This window comes from Galeopterus variegatus, unplaced genomic scaffold (genome assembly GCF_000696425.1).
Source record: "Galeopterus variegatus unplaced genomic scaffold, G_variegatus-3.0.2 Scaffold18315, whole genome shotgun sequence".
Lineage (NCBI taxonomy): Eukaryota > Metazoa > Chordata > Mammalia > Dermoptera > Cynocephalidae > Galeopterus > Galeopterus variegatus.
Genome location: NW_007744426.1, coordinates 1 through 11042, shown reverse-complemented (window position 1 = coordinate 11042; position 11042 = coordinate 1). Strand labels below are relative to the sequence as shown.

The window sequence follows — 11042 nt, the reverse complement described above, 5'->3', positions numbered from 1 at the left end:
CAGCCCGAAGCAAGTTCAAAATGGCTGAAGTACTTTCCCAAAATGGCTGGCGGCCCGGGCGTAGCCCAACAGAAAGCCAAAGCTGAAGCAGAAAAGCACCCAGGAAAGCTTCACCAGAGAGTCCTTTTCCACCCCGACAAAGCTCCTGCTCATCCCTCTCATCAAACAAGGTCAACTTTGTGAGAGTGTTGAAGGGGAATCACTAGGCATCCACCTTACAGTCCTGATTTGGCTCCTTCTGAATTCTTTTTGTTTTCTAATCTTAAAAAATCTTCACAGGGCATGCATTTTTTTCCCATTAATATTACGTAAAAGATTGCGTTGACATGATTAAACTCCTAGTACCTTCAGTTCTTTCAGGATGAACTAAATGGCTGCTGTCATCACTTACAGAAGTGTCTTGAACTTGATGGAGATTATTATGTTGAGAATTAAAGTTTATATTTTTTATTTTTATCTTTTAATTCCATATTTCCACAAATTTTTTGAAGTCCCTTTGTATAAGAAACTCCAAAAAAATTCCTCAATAGTAAGAAGACAAATACCTGACTTCAAAATGAGCAAAGGATCTGAATAGACATTTCTGAAAAGAAGACATGCATAGGACCAATAGACAAGTGAAAAAAATGCTCATCAACACTAATCATCAGGGAAATGCAAATCAAAGCAATGATGAGATATCATCTCACTCCAAGTGGAATGGCTGTTGTCAAAAGATGAAAGAAAACCAGTGGTGGCGAGGATGTGGAGGAAAGAGATTCCCTGCACAGTGTTGGGGGAGAGTAGACTAGTGCAGACCTTTTGGGAAACGGTGCAGAGGTTCCTCAAAACATTGTAAACAGAACTGCCTGTTAGAGAAAGCAGTAAAAAAGAGAAAAAGAAAAATAGAACTACCGTAAGATCAGCAATCCCACCAGTGGGTACGTGTCCAAAGGAATAAAATTAGTATGAAGAACAGTTATCTTTACGTCCACTTTTATCGCAGGATTATTCGTGATAGCCAAGATATGGAATCAAAGGAAGTGTCCATCAGTGGGTGAATGGATAAGGATAATGTGGAATATAGAAGCAATGAATACTATTTGGCCCTTAAAAAGAAGGAAATTATGCCATTTGCAACACGGCTGAACCTGCAAGATATCACATTAAGTAAAACAAGGCAGACACAGAAAGACAAATACCGCATGATCTCACTCATAGGTGGAATCTGAAGATCAGTCTCATGGAAGTAGAGAGCGCAATGGTGGTTGCCAGAGGCTGGGGGAAGGGGGTGAGGGGACTGGGGAGATGTTGGTCAAAGGATACAAAGTTTCTGTTAGGCGCAAGCAATAAATTTGAGAGATCTACTGTATAACATGATAATATTGTATAAAACGTATCAACAGAGTTATAAACAACGTATTGTATTTAAAACTGTGGATGTTAAGTGTTCTCATACAAAAACCAATGTGTGTACTTATTTCAGAACAACATGTGGCACATGATAAATGTACTATTTTTGTCCGTTAGAGAAATTTTAAAAAGAAAAGCAGAGAGAGACAAGGGAGAAGATGGGGAGGAGGAGGAAGAGGAGGGAGGTGACAGAGCCCTCAGCTTTGCTGACCTCTGGTGCATTGCAAACCTGTGGCCCAACCACCTATCGCTCATCAGCACCCTGAGCTGTAGAAGCGCCTGTTATTTGGATGGTCCTTGAACACTTAGAAACTCGTGACCAGTAAGACCCTCCAAGAGTATAGTCTGGGTCCCCAGCAGGACCAGAAGGTGCACTTCGGGAGCACTGAGGAAGTGACTATTAAGGGTGAGGGCACTCTCAGGACCCCCAGACGACTGGTGCTGCACCCAGGGTAGGAGGCAGGTTGACAGAGGGTCCCAGAGCTCTGTGAGCAGCCTCTGAATCTCCAGGAGGGCACAGTGTGACCAGATGTACCTCAGCAGGAGTGGGGAGGAGCCCCAGCCCACCCTCACCCACCTCCCCCTCCCCAGAAGCCAGGAAGACAGAAAACCCAGTGACCAGTCAGCCTGTCAGGGCACAGAGTGGGAGGGGTGGGAAGGGAAGGGACCTGGAGTCCCTGAGGAAAGCCACCTGCACATCGGCCCACAGGGAGCACAGTGCTATGGATTCAGCAGGGGCCACATCTGCTCAGGAGAGAGCAGGAAGTCCTGGGGGCCCAACAGTGACCAAGAACAACAGGCCTCTGCTCACTGAGCTCTGTGACCCCCAGTGGTAGTGTCTGCCCCCCATCGTGCAGGGACAGCCCTGCGTGCCCTGAGGCCATGCCATGGCATGCAAGGGCACTGGGTGACCCTGCCCACTGGCCATCACTCTTTCTCCTGACAGAGGGTCCCAGCCACACCCACCATCCCCACATCTACCCCTCCCAACAGCACCTGTGGCTCCAGGACGAAGCCACATTCACCTGCTTCCTGGTGGGTGAAGACCTGCAGAAGACCCGCCTGAGCTAGGAGGTAGCTGGGAAGCCCCTGACCCGGGGCATGAAGGAGGAGCCATGGGAGCAGCATGACAATGGCTCCCAGAGCTGGAGCAGCCACCTGACCCTGCCCAGGCCAACGTGGGATGCAGGGACCCCGTCACCTGCACACTGAGCAAGCACAGCCTCCTCTCCCCCAAGGTGTTGACAGAGCTAAGAGAACACGGTGAGGCCAGGACTCCAGGGCTGCCATGTCCTACCCTGCCCATCCCCACGTCCTACCCCAGCCCTGCCTGTGCCCGGCTGGGGCCCAGCAGCACCTGGTCCTCTCCTTCCATGAAGAGATGAGAAGGGGAGGAGGCTGCCACCCTTCCCAGCCAGCTGGCTTCTCCCTCGATGCCTGTGGTGGCCAGAGCATGACAGGCCTCTCTTCACCTCCTCCTGCAGGTGCGCAGGCTCCCAGCAGCCTCTCCATCCACGTCCCGACCACGTCCACCTCTCCTGAGGCAGCCCTCTGGCTCCTGTGTGGGGGGTCCGGCTTCTGGTCCCCAAACATACCCCTGAAGTGACTAGAGGGCCAGCTCCAGGTGGACCCTTCCTGCTCTGCCACCGCCACGGTCCTGCAGCCTGAGAATACCACCTTCCAGACCTGGAGTGTCCTGTGCATCCTGGCCTGCTGCACTCCAGGGCCAGCCACGTACACATGCATGGCTGGCCACTAGGCCACCCGGACACTGCTCAACACCAGCAGGAGCCTGGATGCTGGCTGTGAGTCACAGCTGGCACAAGGCTGGGAGGAGCACAGTGTCAGGAGCCAGACTCAAAGATCCGAGTTCTGTCCTGGGTGGGGACCTGGGGGACTGCATCAGAGGGCCCCAACTCCACCTGCCTGCCCCGGCACATAGTGCATGCTTTCCCCTGTTTGTGGGCTTTGGGTGTCTTCTCCCAATCTCTGTCCTCACCATCCACACTGTGTGCCAGCCAGGCTGGCTGATGCAGGGTGGGAAGTGGGTGTTGCCTCTGGCCAGGCCCCGACGAGTGGCCATTTCCCGTCAAGACCTTCTCCATTGCTGGGTGCAGGGCAGGAACCTCCCCTTGGGTGAATGTGTGTGTGGTCACCCCTGATTACTGTCTTCCAGAGACATCTGACCATCCAAGATCACAGTAGGCACCTCGGGGAGCCAGAGGGATCTCCAGAGACACCCACAGTGAGGGCTGGGCTCAGTGCCAGGGCATATGTATACATGCAGGACGTGTGCATGAGTGTGTGTGTAGGAGGCAGGTGGGTGCATGGAGGGGGCAGGCATGTGCATGTGTGCACAGGAGGTGGTAATGAGCACGTGTGGAGTGGCAGGGGTGATCACATGTGTGTAGCAGTGTGTAAATATGTGTGGGGAGCAGAGTCACGCATGAGTGTGCAGGAAGCATGTTTGAGTGTGTGAGGTGGACAGAGGCATGCATGTGTGCACAGGAGGCATGTGTCAGCATGTGTGGGGCGGGCAGGGTCATGCACGTATGAGCAGAAGACACGTGTGAGCATCTGTGGTGGGGAGGGGCATGCACATGTGTGAAGGAGGTGTGCGTGAGCATGTGAGGGGCTGCAGCTCCCTAGCACCAGCATTGCCTCACCTTGTCTTTGTGTTGCCCCATGCCCTGGTGCTATGTAGTGGCCGCTAACATTTAGGAGTGAGTCCTGTGTCCAGCATGGACACAGAGGCTGCCAGAGACTTGGTCCAAACCAGCCACATCTCTCACTTGGGTCCTGGGAATGCCAGGCTCTGTCCACCTCCCAGGGTCTTGCATCCTGGAGATTGGTTCAAGCTGTAGATGCTGCAGGAGGCTGGGCCAGGGCCTGCTGCCAACCGCCTGCCAGCCCTGGCTCAAGGTTCAGCTGGCCATTCCTGCACACTGTGCACAAATGAATGGTGGGTCTTGGAGTAGAGTAGATGTGTCTATTTGGTGCAGAGTGGACACAAACTCTCCTCTGCCAGACAGACGATGATCGAATTCTGATCAGGAGCTGAGCTGGGCTGGGGCTGGGTGGCAGCAGAGTTAGCTCCTGGCCTTAAGTGTTTTGGGACTGGGTTGGGCCCTTCCCTCCAGTGTGGCTTTGGGGTCTAGGCAGGACCTATCTTGCCAGCTCTGCTCCCAATGCTGCTTACCCAGCAGAGGCCCTGAGTGAAGCAATGGGTGGAGAGGCTGGGGGTCCCCGAAGCCCTGGAAGTGAGCAGGGGGAAAGTTCTCCTCAGGAAGCCACTCTTCTCACTGACCCTCCCTCAGGTCATCCCAGGCCATGCTGTGGGGGCTTTCTGAGTGTGGCACCTGCATCTCATGGGCCCCTCCCAGGCCATGTTGGGGAGGAGAGAACTCCCTACACACCCCCAGGCTCAGGCAGCCTCTGCACCCTGCAACAGGCTCCCACACCTGGCTGAATCACAGCCATCCCAGCCAGCCCCCTTCACTTGTGGCTTGGCTCCCTCCAGGGGTCCTGGTTGCTTTCCTCAAAGGACTCCCAGTTATCCCTTCACCCACCTCCCTCCTCTCAAGGCCTCCACAGGTCACTCCCTCTTGGTTCAAGAGTCAGCCTCAAGGAAGGTGACACACGCAACACACTCAGGCGGCCTGGCACTGGTGGTCATCATCACCTTTACAGACATAACTGCAGGATGGTTGCCCCACCTGGGCCCGCCCTGCCCTGCTCTCAGCCCTGGGTCTGCCCCTCACCTCAAGAGGCAGCTGCATCTGCTTGGTCCCACAAACTTAATCCAGGGGACCTCACCCCCATCTGTCACCATCTTGGCCCAGTGACACTCCATCTCCTGAACACCATGAATCTTCCTGTTTCTCTCCACTGACCCTGCACTGGTTTGTGGCCCAGATGATCATAAGCCCCCAGACCCCACCCTGCTGGTCTCTCCACTGCCAACCCTGTCACTTCCAGCCCGCCCTTTGTTCAGTGGCCAGGGTGATCTTTAAAACACACATCTGGGTCCCACACCCCATTGGAAGTAGATATGCTGAAAGCAAGTCACTCATGCCATAACAAAAGGAAAACACCAAATAAATGTTTTAAATCCTACTTTCATTTAAAGCCATAAAGAGCTGAGGACTCACAGCTGTCTAACTGACCAAAACTCCTAGGTGAGGAGAGGCTGGCGGCCACTCAGCTCCCATCCTGGGCAGAGGAATTGTTACCAACAGACCAGGCTCGGTTTGCCCTCTCACATTAAGCAAATGACTCAAAGTCCAGACGTTGGTGCAAGGATTAGAAGGTTTATTCAGATAAAATCATCCTGCCTCCCAATGCCTGTTCTGGGGTATGTAAAGGGGAAGAGGCTGGAAGATGAGGTGAGGGTCTTTGTTCTAAGAAACAGTGGAGGAAGGGTCTGGGAGCAGCAGATGGTCTGAGTCAAATGTTAGGGTCCCGTGATGGATCGGAAACTTCAGTGTCACAGAGTCTGTGGTCAGCTTCGAGTCCCTGATGTTATCTCGAGGCTGGAGTCCTTGTCTCCTAGGGAGAGCGCAAGGATAACAACCTTAGTCAGACATCTAAGAATACCTGACTTGGATTTCTAATTAGCATGAATGCAGTTTTCCTTTAAGTAAGAGGGGCGTTTACAATCAGCTCGGCTGTCTGCCTCTCTCTTATCTCTTCTTTTGATAACAAAAACAAAAAACCCAGTTTCAGTCCTTAATTGTAGGTGCACCCACCTCTGAAATAAAGCAACATAGTGATTTCCTCTTCCAGCAGTCTCTCAATTCTTCTGCTAACCTCAAGAAATTGATAGTTTTCAGTTTCCAAGTTAAGGTCTGGCTAAAAATGTTCTGCTTGGTCTAAGTTACCCCAAAGATGGTTGTTTTTTTCTGGATAAGGTCCCTTTCAGAAGGGGCCCTCCGAAAAAGAAAAGGGACATGAAGAAGTCAGTGAAAGTCCCCAAATGCCAAAATGATCCTCTCCACCTGCTGCTTCTCCATTCAGGGCCTCTGCTGAATAAGCAGCAGCTGGGAGCAGAGCTGGAAAGACAGGACCCACTTACACCCCAAAGTCACACTAGAGGGAAGATTCAGACCCAGTCCCAAAGCACTAAAGACCAGGAGCAACACAGCCCCAGGTCAGCTCAGCTCCTGATCAGAATCAGATCACCGTCTGCCCGGCAGAGGAGAGTCTGCCCACTCTGCAGAATATAGACACATCTACTCTACACCAAGACCCACCATTCATTTGTACACAGTGTCCAGCAACAATCAAAAATCACAAGACATTCAAGGAAGCAGAAAAACATCACCCATAATCAAAATAAAAAACAGTAAATAGAATTAGACCTCCTGTTGATAGCGATGGTGGAATTAAAAGCAATTCTGATCATGTCACCCCCAGCTAAACTCTTTCATGGCTACCCTTTCACCTCACGGAAGATTCCAGACCCTCCAACAGGGTCTCCCAGGCCACCCAGTGGGCTGCTGACTGTCCTGGCCTGCCTTGTGGGGGTGGGAGGTGCAGGTAGAACAACTGTCACCCTTACAATTCTCAGGCTGCTCCTCCTGCCTGAGACCTTCCCCCCCTCATCCCACGACTTCCGCTCAGTTCACATTCCCAGATTCTCCTGGGAAGACCTCCCTGACCCCCAGGCCTGAGCCAGAGGCCCCTCCTGCATGGGGCCCCATCTGTGATGAGCTGCCTTTGTGTTCAGTGGTCAGACTAGCCCCTGGATTGTTCACCACCCAAGTTATCTGTGGCAAAGGACTGTGGCTTTTTTCTAAATGTCCCATTCTTCCTGGAGCCACAGCTTTATTAACACTGGATGTCAAGCAGCTTGAGCACAGTCGCTGTTTCAGCAGGAAGAAAGCTTGCGCCATGATTAGGAGCTTTGGAACCTTCCTCTATTCCCGCTCCCAGTGTTTCAATCCACTCAAGTTACAGCACTTGAGAAAAGAGAGAGAAAATCTAATGGACGGTGGGAGACTTACACATTCACAGGCGCGCTGGCACCTCCCGAGGAGGCCTCCCCTGGGCCGGGTCCCTTCCCTGGCTCTTCACCTCCACTGATCTTCTCCATCTGGATATAGATTTTTCCAACTATTCCACTCCCAGGTGAGGCGTTGACAGTCCAAGGATATTTCTCCCTAAATCTGTCCTTTGTTGTACACTCATTTTTGCAATATTTGGTCTGTAAGTATGTGGGGACGGGAAGTCTCAGCACTCAAGACTCTCATCACCTGTTAACTAGGTTGTGCATTTCAGTGGAATCTCTCTGTTTTACATAAGAAAAGAAAGAACAAGACACACAGAAACAACTCCAGGAAAAAAATAATAATAATTAAAACTAGAAAACTGAAATGAACAGAAACGAAGATGCACTGATTTTTCACCATTGATTCAACACTTGCAGGCGTTTCCAGAGCCCACGCACGACTCCTGCACTCACTTCCTGTGCCCTGTGGGACGGGTCCTGACCCAGCGCCACCCACAGACCCACTTTCAGCAGCTCTGGCTGAGCGCACAGCACAACCCCCATGAGTGCGTGTTGAACTGGTGATGACTCCTGTCCACACTTCCTCCCTGCCCAGGACACTTCCCACCACGGATTGGGGTGAGCTTTCCACGGAAGTGTGTGAACCTTGGCGTGAACACCACAAGTCTCTCCCTTCTCGCCTCAGTCCCCCTCCCCAATCTCCATCTGGGGCTTTTTCTACGTACAAACTTGGTTATCACATACACTTGCTTAAAGTCCTTCTGAGGCTCCTTATCCCTGTTAGGATAAAATCGCTGGTGTAGCCTGGACCCTGCCCAGATCTCCCCTCCTCGCCCACCACACCCCCTGGCTCCCCCCACCCTCCTGGGGTCATGCCCTCTCCCAGTACACGGCACAGTGCGTGCTGCTTAGAGCTCTGCCTCCTTCTGTGTGCAACGCTGCTCCCTCCTCTCTGCCTGGCAAACACGGTCCCATCCTCCAAGCTTCATCACAGTAGCCACTTCCTGAGGAAGGCCTGCACTGGCCGGGCCCCTGGCCAGCCCCGCTGTCGTGTCTAGGTCTGCTGAAGCCCCTCCCTGCATCCCTGTCATGGGCTGAGTTGATCACTCACGAGGTCTCTGGTTCAGGTGTGTCCGCCCCACCGTGGGCAGTGACGTGTCTGAACCCCCTGCCCAGCATGGGCCTGGCCAGGAGGAGGCCATGAGCAGGTGCTTGTCAGGGGACAGACGAGCGAGAGGAGGCAGCTTGGTGGGACACACGCCTCCTGGAGCAGATGCTCCCTCCACATCGGCTCCACCCGGGGTGCAGGGACGGGGAGGAGCAGCCCTGGCGCCAGGACCGTGGACACTCTCACCACCCTGTTCTTCCCCAGGCCTGGCCACGACCTCCTAGATCCCTCAGAGCTACGATGAGGACAGCAATGACTACACGGGCCTGGATGACGTGAGCGGCCTTTGGACCACCCTGCCCCACCTTCGTGGCCCTCTTCCTCCTCACCCTGCTCTACAGCGGCTTCATCACCTTCATCAAGGTAAGGGGAGGCAGATTTCCCAGCCCAGGCAGCCAGGGACTCCCCCAGCCCAGTGTCCCCTGTCCAGGGGTGGAGGTGGGGCAAGATGCCCCTCCAGGGGACATGCTGGAGCCAGCCCTGGGATTCTAGGACGGGCAGAGGCAGGGCTGAGGGGAGCCTGGAGGGATGTGTGGGGCCATCTGGGGATGGCAGACACTGCCCGGGCCCTCCTGGCCCTGTGGCTACAGGACCACCATCCCCTCTGCTCCTCTATTCCCCATCCTCTGCACACCTCAGGCCACCAGCCCATCTGACCCCAGGGCTCTCGGGCAGGTGAAGTAGCTCCAGCATGACAGGTGGAGCTCGGCCACCATCCTATGTCCATAGCTGCCAGATAGGACAGAGGACCCACCCTGGACCTGCCCTGTGCAGGGACATGCTCCAATCATCCCCCATCTCCCCATTGTCCACACCACAGCCCAGCCTCCCAGACCTGGGGGCCAGGCATCCACCACACAGCCAGTGATGCAGGCCCTGCCCTTGCCCTGACCCTGTGCCTTCCTGCACTCACCCTCCGTAGTCAGCTGGTTTTGATGCAGCCCCCTGGCCTTCCCACAAACATGCTTTGTTCATTTCATCTGTCCCGTTTCTTTGTCTTGGCAGTCTGGATTCACCTCAGGTCAAAGGATGCAGGGGCCGTGGGCCAATGGCAGATCACGCCCACACAAGGATATAGAGCCACAGTGACAGGAAACACAGTGGCTGATGGCCACGTGGAGGAAAACGTGCATACGTGCACCACTCACACATAAGCATGCATGCACATGCATTGCACACATCCCACCACACATCTGCAAACACACAGCTCACACACACACATGCACACATAGGCACATGCACAGGCGTGCACACACATGTGCACATCACACACACATGTGCATACACCATGAAAATGTGGCACTGAATACTGGGACAGCAACGCTGCATGCAGAGCCCTTCTGTGTGTGTCTGGCCCCTCTTCTTACTCTCTGCATGACCTTGGGTAAGAACTCCATGTCTCAGTTTCCTCCATTAGAATAGGGGTGAAAATGCACTTGTCATGGAGACTGTGGTGAGGGGTCGGTGAAGGAATACCTGGAGGGGCTCAGAGAAGACCCTGCCCTTGGTCACCACTTGTCAGAGGTCTGCACTCCTGGTGTCTTCTGCTACGGGCTGCATGCTTGTGTCCCCGCAAGATCCACATGGTGAAACCTCACCCCCAGGGTGGTGGTGACAGGAGGCGGGGCCTTTGGGAGGTGATTAGGTTATGAGGTTGGGGCCTCATGCATGGGATGAGTGTCCTCATAAAGAGACCTCAGAGAGACCCTCCACCCTTCCACCTCATGAGGACACAGGGAGAGGCACCATCTGTGAGCCCGGAGGCCTGTCCTCATGAGGCACTGAATCTGCCATGCCTTTATCCTGGTCTTCCAGACTCCAGAGCTGTGAGCAGTATGTTTCTGTGGTTTGTGAGCCCCCCTGTCAGTGGCACTTTGTCACGCAGCCCAAGTGACTACGCCATCCTCCAGGGCCTCCTGGCAGCAGATGAGACAGCCAGCATTTGTCCCTGGGCACTGGGACACTGTCCTTTCTCAATCCACCAGATGAGGAAACAGGGGGGAAGTGAGAGGGGGTTCGGCATACCTCGATGGCCCCCTGCCACCTCCCCTCCCCCACCTGTGGACCAGACACAGGATGAGGGTGAGTCGCCCCCTCAGCGTGTGGAGGCGTTGGGCGCCCAGCGCTGGCTCCCAGAGGCCGCACCGGAGGGCCTCCGTCTCCTCAGCGGCAGCTCATCCAGCTCGTGCCTTCCAGCAGCTTCTGTCCATGGTGTCCATGCACATCTCTGTCCCTCGGTCTGGACTTTTATGCCACGTGCTGGCATTGAGTTCTGCTTCACATCTCACTCAAGACACCCAAGTCTGAACGCTGCATCACAGCCCCAGTCCCCGGATCCTGTGGACCTGGGACCTTACGTGGCCAAAAGGACTTTGTGGGTGTGATAATGTGAACGATCTTGAGATGGGGGGATGGCCCTGGGTGGGCCCTAAATGTGATCTTAGTGTCCTTATGAGGGGGAGGGGGAGGGAG

At 54.1% G+C, this 11042-nt stretch overlaps 1 pseudogene; it reads left to right on the top strand.

The window, feature by feature from the left end:
* LOC103582877 overlaps nt 1-10755 on the top strand; it is a 15780-nt pseudogene extending 5025 nt beyond the window's left edge.
* The last annotated feature ends 287 nt before the right edge of the window (nt 10756-11042 follow it).